Source organism: Takifugu flavidus, chromosome 2 (assembly GCF_003711565.1).
Source record: "Takifugu flavidus isolate HTHZ2018 chromosome 2, ASM371156v2, whole genome shotgun sequence".
Taxonomy (NCBI): domain Eukaryota; kingdom Metazoa; phylum Chordata; class Actinopteri; order Tetraodontiformes; family Tetraodontidae; genus Takifugu; species Takifugu flavidus.
In genome coordinates this window covers 13,057,754-13,069,854 of record NC_079521.1, presented here as the reverse complement: position 1 = coordinate 13,069,854, position 12,101 = coordinate 13,057,754, and positions in this window count along the sequence as shown.

Below are 12,101 nucleotides of genomic sequence, written 5' to 3'. Positions count from 1 at the left end.
TAGCAATTATCATCACCACAAAACCACATAAATGTGACACTACAGTACTAGTTGTAGAGGTAATAACAAGGCAGCAATTCCATTTTGTTCCTATTTTGACTTACATCTAGATTAAAACTACCTGTTTTCAAGGCTAGTTGAGCTAGTAAACCTACAGTTTTAGTCCTTCAGTCCTTTAAAAGTTTGCAAAATCAGCACTGCAATTTTTGGAGCGGGGTCGTTTTGAAGTTTTGGACCAGCATAGGGACGACCACAACAGATAGCATGTGGGAAAGTTTCCAAAATAGCATGTTCCCATCAGCACCGAACATCTGGACCAACTACTGCACAAAGCACAAGTTCTCAGCTCTCAATGAGCTGTGAAGGAATGTACGCGTTAGCATGCGCTTTCAGATGCACGGCATAAACACGGTGCACGATACAGTTGGTGTGGGACATAAAAGGCAACAACAAAGAATAAGGAAGTGACTTTTCAATCCCTTTCATGTGTTTACAGGCTGTTTATGCCTCTATGGGTAATTGCACACGCGGTCGAGTGCTGCAGTTTTGAACGGACATGACTTTGGGAATGCAGATCCAAACTGATCCACATCACACACAGTACACGACAGCTTAGCAGAGCAGAAACATGAGGGCTTATCATCCATATAAATCCCCCCGCACATATCCGTTGCGCTGCATTAGTCCCTTCGGACTTTCTGTTTTGTTTTTGGTCCACGCAAAATCATAAACCCACATCTGTTGCCCTCCAAATTACAACCGTGTGTTCTCTCGTATAGGCGTAGTTTTTAATTGCAAATCTCCTGAGGAGGTTTAAGACAGCCACGGATGAAAGTCAAGTCCTGAGGTCGGAGGGACAAAGTGATCTAAACAGAAAGAGGGGCTGCTGGGCAAAACCCGCACAGATTTGGCAGCGAGTCTTTGTGGTTCGTCACTGCCATCCGAATGTTGACACAAGTGCGACTTCATTTGCTTTCAGCAAGACCTCCTGAAAACTCACACCTCCTAGCAACCCAGCCCCCTCTCTCTCTCTCACACACACACACACACACACAAGGGAAACATTCTCTCCTTCAGGGTTCTGAGGGGGTTGGGGTGTGATTTGGTTGGCAATAAGGGAACAACAAAGAGACGCCTCTTGCTATTCTGATGTACATCCCATCCTCTCAATTTATCAGATGGTCTCTTTGAATTAGTGGAGGCAAATCAAACACAGCAAGTGATTCTGTAGCCGTTTCATTCACTTGTCCCTCCGCCCGGCCACACTTAGTCTCATTACCAGTCCTGACTGTTCCAGCACAAAAAGCTGGTGGTTTTTTTTTCCAGTCGTGTTGCAGACACGCCTGTGTGCGTGCGTGACTGTGTTTATTCCCAAGAGAACAGTGACAGCAGATGCTAAAAAAGTCTCAGTTAAATATAAGTGGAACACTACAAGGTCACTCATTTAGATGCACGAAGATTAAAGTAAATTGCTATAGTTGAAAGTACAGACTAAATTGTGCTTTAGAACTGCGCCGCTCGTAAAGGGGACACGCACACATGTACACACATACACAGACGCATGCATGCATGCACGCACACACACACACACACACACACACACACGCACACACACACACACACACTGCAATCAGGTCCTTTTTTCTGCCTGCCTGCAGCATTTCTTTAGAGAATGAAGGTGGACATTGAGCTTAAATCTTGCATCTCTACTTCTTCCTGTTCCTTTTTCCCTTAAAAGTCAGAAGGTGAAACTCCAAACTACATTTACAATCCTCAGTCACCAAAAGGTGCTTAGACAGTTTCATTGTGTGGTTGAGCAAGTGCATGTTCCTCCTCCCTCTGATGCATTCAAGTGCCTGGGTAATGGGTCATTTGAAAGTGGAGTTAAATGATAGAGTAGCAGCCAAAATTCCTCCAAGTTGCACTAAAAAAAACAGTTTCTGAGGTTTCAAGGCTCTTCAGTCAGAAAATGCCATGAAGCCACAATCCGTGCACCAACTACCCTTCCTCTGACAGCTGGTTAATGGCACCTAATACTTTAAAAAGTTACTTTCAGTCAGGCAAGTAAAACCAGGGAACAGAAAGGGATTGTTGAAAAGTGAAGAATGAAAACTGCAGACAGGGAAACTGGGAGGCTTTTTTAAAGTACATGCCTCTGAATAGATATAGTGCTGTGAGGAAAACTGCTTAAAGTGAGAGGGGTGAGCAGAGCGACGGCAGATCCATTGGGATGTTAAATAATGGCGGCTAAGAGGTCCATGTGGGGAGAAGCTATTGTGTTCCCAGATAGCCTCCAGAAATGTCTGCATCTGCACTGCACCTGTGATTTATCACAAGACATTATTAAATGGGAATACGAAATGGGATCCATACGAAAAGATTCAAGTTGGAGCTGCTCAGCAAGTCTGATGTGTGCATTATTTATGATGGCCATTCTGTAACAAGCTACACTGCAGAAGGAAGCCTTGTAAGGTTTGAGTACAGCAGAACAAATATCAATAGGTGCCTATGGTCCATGAAGGGATTAGCTCTGGAAGAGCGCATATTGTGTAACTAAAGTTGCTTAATTAACGTCAAATCTGAAGTTATCGAAGCACCAAATATAAGACTGACTTCAGCGAATGCAACAGGATGGCGCAAAGCTTGTTGGAAAGGTCACCACATAAAGAAAAGTGAGCCAGAGACAGCACAACACCACCCTAATGAGGAGCCCCTCTTCACACTGCCTGTTTTTACAAAGAACAAACTGGAATAATGCTGCCCCAGCGTGCCATTATAGACATCAGGCCAGCATTATACAAGCTAATGTGACAGGTGTGACAGTGCTGTGTGTGTTGTGACGTACAGCATCTGGCATCAGGATTCCAGTTCATCTGAAAAGCATGAAGAACAAGAGTTTCAGGCTTGATTCTCAGGCTTTAACTCCCATGTTGTTTCAGGTCCCTTTCAGCAGTTTCTTTATCAGGCACACTTGAAGTAGAACACAGTTTTATAAGTATAAATACAAGTATGGTTGGATGGTCAAGTAACTTCTTAATCAGTATTTCCTGTTTAGAGCAAGTCGTGAAAGACGGAGATGGCTTAGGGAGGCCACCAAGGCACCCACAACGACTCTGAATGAGCTGAACGCTTCATCAGCAGAGACGGGAGATACAACACATCCAGCGACTGTTGCCCAGCTCTTACATCATGCTGAGGGAAAGTGTGTCACGTCTGGGGTACACTGGAGACTAAAGTTAGAGACCAAAATCAAGAACCCGGTCCTGACCTGGACCAGTGTCATCGCGCGGCTGTCAACTCCCAGTGGTGAGGAGGCTGAAAAGCACTAGAAAAGGACCCATTTCTCCAGTTCTGCTGTTCAGTAATTCGGTGCATAAAATCAACAAAGTGATAAAAGCCTGCGAGATAACAAACAGCGAAGAAGAAATGAGATTAATATCAGTGTTGTTCTTTAGGAAGCGCAGACCTTGTAGCACTACCTGCAAGGATAGATCCTTATCTGTAAAGGTTCAGCTGCACACCATAGTGTGTGTGCATGCGTGTGTGTGTGTGTGTGTGGTGTGTGTGTGTGTGTGTGTGTGTGTGGTGTGTGTGTGTGTGAGATGGGGGAGTCTGAGAAGGGGGAGGTTTGATTCTGCGTGCTACAACAAGCCCATCAAATGAGCAGACATTTACTGCGTAAACCCCCGACTGCAGAAAGTCTGCGAGGAAATCACATTCCCGCTTCTGCCATCCAGAGTTGTATAATGCTCCATTTACTCTGTCTAAGCAGAAATCAACAACTCTATTTCTCTCTTATTCCTCACATTATCCAGTTTGACTCCCACCCACTACAGGGGGGGTGTTCTGGGAGCCTGTTTCTGAACCGGTGGATTATTCCAGTCACTTTTATGACTACAGTCTAACCTGCTATTACAGTAGTTTTTCATTGGGAAAATCGCTTCTTCCCGGACACTCACCCCGAGACACACCCTGACACACTCACCCTGACACACACACCCTGACACACACACCCTGACACACACACCCTGAGGGGTGATGCAAGCAGACGTATCACAATCCACCGGACCCCCATCACCTGCTTGCACCTACTCTGCAGCAAATAGTGGCTAAACATGGAGGGTGTGCGTGTACATTAAGTGTGTATGTGACAACTGGTATCCAAATTAGATTAAAAAAACAGAAGAAATGCGTGTGTTGATGGATTTGTTACATCCAGGTTAGAGAATGTGGATCCGCACGTCCCCAGCCACAGTAACCTAATTAATTCCTAATTAAAAATAACTTGGGGCTTGAGATGTCATATTTCATCCAAATCTTTGGTCAAGCAGACCTTCAAAAAATTATCCTGGGCCATATCCAAGTCAAAGACTTCAGAAATGCAAGATTGATTTGGAACATTTATGAAAATAAAGCTCGGGATTATTTTTAATCGGGGGAAATAGCAGGTGCAGAGCCCTGGGCTTCAGCCTCAGGGAGCAACTAGCTTAGCATTATTTTGCTATTCCTCAAGTTAGCGCTCTTTGCATCTGTAAACATCAGGAGACAGGCTCCACCAGCAGGCTGCCGTCTCAGCTGGGTTTTACGCCTCTGCTCTACAGCCGTCTTCAGCCCACAATGATTACAAAAGTAGAAGAACGCACTGGGGACGTGCCGTCTCACACACGGCCCCGATCGATAGGTCACACGGAGTCGATGAGTCCCGTCTGACGCGTCCCATCATGACTCAACACCATCTCCGGTCTCAGGGAGGGGGCAGGACCGAAGGAGGGGAGCTGGAAGGAGGAAGAGGAGCGAGGACAGCGGGGAGGGGGGGGGGTTGTGGCACAGAGAGGAGCGAAGAGCTGAATGCCAAGATGTTGCACAACAGCCCTTTAGTCTTTCCAACAGGCAGATTTATCATTCAGGGAAAAAATCGCAACACATCAACCACCATCCGATACCGTCTCCTCACAGGAAGTAGCGAAAGGCCACCCTCAGCCCACATACCAACACAGAACCTAGAAGCTTTTTTTCTAAAGAAATTCATGATTTCTTTCTTCCAATCATGTGGCTGTTAAGTTATTCAGTTATATTTTAATTATCGACATAAATCCTGCAGACAGAACCGCACATTACAGTTGCGAGTTCAAAAGACCTGCCTACGTTCATGATAGAACCTGAACAGAGTCTTTATTGCAGTTTATTACATTCCCGTCATTATTATACATAATATTCAAAATGTTGTTGACTCGCCTCGCGATCAGGTTGGGTTCCTTGTGTTTATTCGGAGCTAGCTACATTCAGGAAACTTTTCCGCGTTACCATCGACAGCTTCTACTTCACGTGGAGAAAATGGCCGAAACCTTTAGTCCCTGGCAGTCAGCCCTTCAGTACTGCGCTTGTAATTGTGGTTCCAAGAAGTAGCCATAGCTTAGCGGCCACGCCTCTGCATGATGTGGAAAGTTAAAAGGCTGCCGTCTGGCCTAAGAGCACTTCAAAAGGCCCAGAGCAGTTTGAACTTGAACGGCATAAGTGAGGAGCATGCGCACACATGCAAACAGGCGTGGGCAGCCGGTGGCTTGTGTGTTCCATAGATGCACGTGTGTTTGTGTGTGCCGGATGAGGGAAGGCCTATTAAAAAGCCGCCTGAGGAGAAGGCTTTCAGTTGGGAATCTGTGGGGGGCAGAGAGGATGGCAGGGCCATTGTGTGTCACAGTTCCATCCTGAGAGTTGGAATTAGAACCTTTCTCCTCGGCTCGGCTGGAGGATTCCATACCACCGCGACCCCATGTTTAATTAGAGCTGATCTACAGCCACGGCACAGAGGGCAGAATTAACAGCAGCAGTAAAGACCGGGCAAAATATCATTCTAATTAGCAGAAATGGTTGGAAAAATAGCGTTTGCAGTCTGGTGATGTGGTGCCAAATTTATTAGAAGCCTTAAGTGACATCAAAAGGACTTTAAATTTGATAATTTGATCCCTGGTGTGTCATCAGGCGGCCTGCTGCAGGCCAGCGCCTGTAAATTATAGCAACTGTGACAAACTTGGAATGGGCTTTGGTGCTGAGGTCCAGTCCACTAGCACGCCAGAACAAAGTTTCATCATGGGCCACATGTACATGATGATGTAGGCCACTAAAAATCACACTTTTGAAAAGTCTCGCAGGAACAAATACTCCAGGTGAAAGGTTAAGAGGTAGGCAGAAAGTTCAGGAGAGATCTTAAATAACACTGGTTCTATCCTCAGGACCCGGGTTTACACGTTAACAGACGGTCTGTTATCCAAGAGGAACCAAGGCAGAGTGAACTTTACCTCCACGTGCGGTTGTTGTTAGCCTCCTGGAACACAGGATTTACCAGGATTCTAATTGGTTGATCATGTGACAGAGTTGTATCGCCATCTGCTGGCTTGGCCTTGGTTCAAATGCCGTCTTTGGAATTCTTAGCAGAGGGACATTTTTTTCTTCAAACGATGCTGGGGGAGATTTTTTGACAGAAGAATGAGAAGAACCTCTGTTCACCAGCTGGTACCCGTGTGGACCGGACTCAGCGTCAGCAGCTGCCATCGTGTCACCAACAGTCCGATCCAGGAAAGTATGAATGGCTGAGAACAGATGCTAATGATAAAGATAAACACAGGCTGGTCATGTTCTTGTGTGAGCCCCCGTCCATTTAGGCTTGTAAGGTTTCCTTTATCTTCAGTCGGTTGATTTTATAGCCGGTAACAATGTGGCAGCTTTATTCCAGACTCAGCTAATTCTGCTTAAGTTAATGCGGTTAAGGGCTCCTGTCTACACTGATCATCTGTGTGTGTGTGTGTGTGTGTGTGTGTGTGTGTGTGTGTGTGGTGTGTGTGTGTGTGTGTTACCAAAACAGGGTAATTGAATTGTAAGCAAAACTATCATAAGATACCACAAGACACTCATTTGCCTCACTCACTCACTCACTCACTCACTCACTCACTCACTCACTCACTCACTCACTCACTCACTCACTCACTCACTCACTCACTCACTCACTCACTCACTCCTCACTCACTCACTCACTCACTCACTCACTCACTCACTCACTTTATTTAGGCTTTCTCTCTCCTGTGTGCCTTAATCCTTATGCTCTTTTCCACCTGATTAGTCTGATCACTCATATCTGACAGGCCAGTTTCATAACTGCTCGTGTGCGCACGCACACACACATAAACACGCACACACACACACATATGGGCGATCTGACTGTCCGGGTAAGATAATGGTGTGTTGAGCCAGTTATTCACGAGGAAAATATCCCACCGTAGCCTCAAGTTACGACTGTTTCACTTCACTTCACATGGCCAGTCGCAAGCAAGGGCTCATGTGAGTAGTTCACACACTCACGCACGTGCACGCACACACACACACACACCCATTAAAGCCATTTGCTGTATCTAAATCCTTCAGGAAAAAGGTTTTCTTTACTAAAGTATGCATAATGAGCCAGCCCATACTCTCCAAGGGGATTTCTACGCATTGAGATAAAGAGGTGTGAACTCAGGCAGCAAGAAATGCATGCAGATAGGTATGAGCATGGGGCAGAAGCTGAGCTCCCCACACAAACGTCCAAACAATGTTGTTCTTCACCTGCTGAGATCTAAAGCAGTAATCAAAAACCATGAAGAACCGTGGCTGCTATTTCAGTGCAAGGCACCTCGCTGACTGATTGACTGCCTCAGGCTGTAGATAAGAGTCAGTGTGTGTGTGTGTGGTGTGTGTGTGTGTGTGAGAGAGAGTGTGTGTGTGTGTGTGTGTGTGCGTGTTCACCCCTCTTCTCTGCTGCGCCCCCTTGCACTGATTTTGTATTCGGAGAAGTTCCTGGATGGCCGCCCTGCTGTTAGCGCAGTTGCTCTCGTCAAAGTTGATTTAGTTGATGTCGCCGTGACTGAACTCCATGAGACCATGTTCTGCGAGCTGCAAATGATGTTTCTTTACAAGGAGAACCAAGAGGGAGATGCAAAAGTGTGGACGCAGCTCTTTTATTGTCTGTGCCAACGTTGTTTCATGTTGTCATACAAAGGCAAACGTCACTATTGGTCAAAACTGATGAAAGTCTAGAAAACAGAGGGCAGTTACTGTGTATTTATTGTTCCTGTGTTGACTTTAATGGGCAAGAAAATATGAGAAAAATGCCCAACAACAGGACATAAAACCACCAACGGTTTTCGAAACACAAACAAGATTACCTCCCAGATACAAAGAAAACCTGACAACACAAGACAAAAGTTGCCCTGAAATGTCCCAAAACAGCACACGGATGCAGTAAAGGAGAAGAATATTTGGACGAGGACTGAGACCTGCACCCCCTCAATGATCAGAATCAGAATCCCAGAAGGAGAGCAGAGCAACCGTAGCATCGGTAGAAACCTAATGCTCACCTCCATCTACAGCAGAAAGATGACAACCTTCACTATATGTCGAGCATTTCTGCCTTCCAGAAACGCCATACTGTTGAAAGAAAGAAAAAAGAGGCTTTTCCACGAATCTGGCATGAGGGAGATTCCGAGAAGAAGCTGAGGAGGAGGCTTCTGTCTGTATGGGTGTCAGGAGAGGGACGGCAGGCTTGTCATTGTCTGGGTGGAAAGCTACTGTAGCAGATAATAGCTGGTGCCTCCTCACAGCCCCGGTCTCTGTGGTAAATCACTTTAAAACAGCACTCCAGGACATGGCACTTAAGTACTTTTGAGCCTGGCCACGTCCTTATGAGTGCAGATAGTTTCTGCCAGGCGGTGGAGAAAGAGATGAAGAAGCTGCCCGCAGGTGTCTCAGACTTTGACAGTCCCAGTGTCTCTGCAGCCTGAAACTTCAGGAAAGTTAATGTGGAGGAGGAGAGGACTGGAAATGTCCTTGTGAAATGGAGGAAACTGCAGAGGAAGCAGCAGGAGGGGTTCAAATGGGGAGGGGCTAAAGGGGGGACGAAGACACCGTTCGACAACCTCCTAAAGATGCTTCTGGAATTTTCCTGACCAACTGACTCAGCGCAGCCTCAATTCCAGCCCGCTCTTCTCCGGCCTGGACGAAGGAGGCGTCACTGGGATGAAACTCATGGCTGCACATATTTACCATCAGAGACTTTTGTTTCGCTCCAGCAAAAACACCTTTTGTCCTGTCTTACAAAGGAAGACGAGCTGTGAGCATGCGCCGGCAAGGACTGAATAAAAAACCTCCGGAACAATTCCAATACGACCGGAGGACAATTCACTCCTCTGCCTCTGAGACAAAGTTTGATGCAATCGGAACTTTATGGCCGATTCATCATTTTCATGTGACTGCTGTAAATGTTAAGGTCAGCAGGAACCAACGCGGTGATGACAGAAGCGTGTCCCCATAAACGGAGCCAAAACATTTCTCCAAATGTCGTGGGTTCAAATGAGACGCCCGTAAAATGCCCAAAACCTTCAGGGGAGTCGTGGCATAACGATTAGACACAGACGATATGCTGATTTTTTTACAACCTCAACAAACCAAAGGCAATCATTTCAAAGCTGAAACTCCTCTTAATAAGAAACAGTCATAGCCTCTTAGCATTTTAGCCGTATCAGTCATAGCTGAAAGGAGTGATGGCTGAGTTGACTGATGACAGTTAACCTGCTTTATTTAACCATCATCAATCAACTTTTCAATCATGAGATGAGACGCTGCTGCTGAGCCATTCCAGTTTGTGCAAAAGCTGCAACCAGAATAGCTGCACACAGTCATCGACTGACGGAATGCAGTCTAAAATATCAGAAAAAGGGTCACGTCACGTCACTTTCTGGAGAAACAGATGTGATCTAAACCTTTTTGTAAATGCAGGTCACCGGAGTTCTGCTCCATTTCTGACAAGCCATCTCGCAACAATGCCAGAAAGCGCCCCTGTCTGAGCTGCCATTGCTCTGCCCACTCCCAACATGCAAGGCTGTATTGTTCATTCACACTTTATTTCATCTTTCATTTTCTTACACCGGCTCATTCCTCGACCCCTGTCGTGCACCCTCTGCCATCTGGCAAGCTCGCTCCGTTGGCAGTCATCTCGTCGCTCTCCGCTAAAACATGATTGTCTGCATCTTTGAAGTCACCCCTGACATAATCGCTATGAAATCAGAGCGGCGAGGTCTATGCCGAGAATTGTTTTTCACAGCACCCGTGACTTCAAATGTTATCATTATTTCCCCCTGCTTAAAATGAAATTTGATCCTATCGCACGTCAGCCTCCGAAGAACACGGCACTGGAGCATTGAACATTATTAGACGGCTTGAAATTAGATTGTTCTGTACGTTACCCCGAAGATCTCCTTCAACACAATAATCCTCCCCAGAAAATCTCTGATAAATAAATCATTGTGCCTAACATCTAAATTGCCCACCAGACAGAAGCAGTGCTACAGCCGTCCTCCCCATTACCATATCATTGTCTCCCTTCTCTCCCTTTCCCATCTACATATTTATTACTTCACAGTGTGACAGCATCTGTTGTACGGTACAGTTGCAGCCAAGCCCAGGCTGCCATGGCCGCCTGGCAGAGAAACATGGTGTGTGGCAAAATGCAGGCCACACAGTTTAAAGGCATTACATGAGGTACAGCGCTATCAGGTACTTAGTCATCTGGTGTTGACTTTTTTGGACACAAAGATAGTAACAAAGAGAAGAAGATGATGATAATGATGATGAAGCAGAAGCGCAATGTGACTTATGGTTTCTGGGCTTCGCTTTCAGCAGAAACAGTGACATCTAGTGGCGGACAGAAGTAATACTGCAATTGAAAACCAGGTGGAAGCCCGATGAGACAAATCTCCATGTCAACACCAGAGATTCATGTTGATCCACTGTAAAAACCTGATTTCCGCCCACCAATTTTCTGCTCAACAACACTTATTACTTATCAAAGTTTCAATGGAAAGCTGAAGAGGAAGGAGAAGCTTACTGTGAGGGAGGAAGTACAACCGAGACAGATCACAAGTGTATCACAGGGCACACACCCAGTGTCTCCCCCTAACCCTAATGATTCCAACTAACCTCCTCACCCTAACCCTTACTCTAACTCTAACTTAAAGCCAATTCTAAACTCAACCTTAAAAGCATGTTTTAACCCTCAACAGTCCTCTGAAGTTGCGAGGACTGTTTGAGGGACTAGAATGAGCATTTTAGTATGCAGCATTTAGCAAGTACACCAACACACACACACACATTTTTGTGGGCAAAATAGATGTAATCAAGAGTACTTTCAAGATTCAAGAGTACTTTATTGATCCCTTTAGGGGGTGTCCATCAGGGAAATTAGCAAAGTTTCAATGGAAAGCTGAAGTGTAATGATGTGTGCACATCTTACACGTAATTGTGCTGAGCTGCTAAATATAAAAAAGTACTCACTGACCCACCCTCTTATTTCAGACTGTCAGTAATGGTTTCCAACTTTGCTTTCAGATTGTAATTCTGTGAAAAGGCAGCCAGGCTTCAGCCATGTCCCAGCTCTGACCTTTACTGTACAAAAATTAGGACAAACCTTTGAGTGACTTTTGCGAGCAGTCCAAATGGCAGCCACAGCTTGTGGACAAACTGTGTAGGGAAGCCCAGGCAGGCATGTGACAGATGGCTGGAGTGAACGGGTGAGTGTCGACAATGTGTGCAGCAGTCAGGAGAGCGCCTTCATGACACAGAACGGGATCAGGAAGAGCCACAGCGCGCCTGTTGTATCACTTTAGAGACATGGAAACCTACACAAACACAGCCGCACGGCCGATGGAGCAGAGAAAATTCCCCACTCCCAGAATGAGACAAGTGTGGACACAGCTGACTGGTGCAGAATTAATATTTCAGATTTTAGCAACTCATTCTTGTCTCCGCTCTCCCTTGCACAAACAAGTCCTCTCTCCAGAACGCCTTCTCGGCTTTTCTTTGTCCTGCCAGTTCTCTGCAATTAAGAAAATGGGTCATTAAATAATTGCCACAGGCAACAGGACACATGAGGAGTTAATCAGCCTGGATGGATGAACTGTGGGGAGGAGTGAGACACACTTTTGCATACACACTCGGCCACATTCAGAATGTATTGACATTTCTGAAAAGCGAGCCTCCAGTCAGACGGGCGTGAGTAGAATGACAGAAAATGGCAG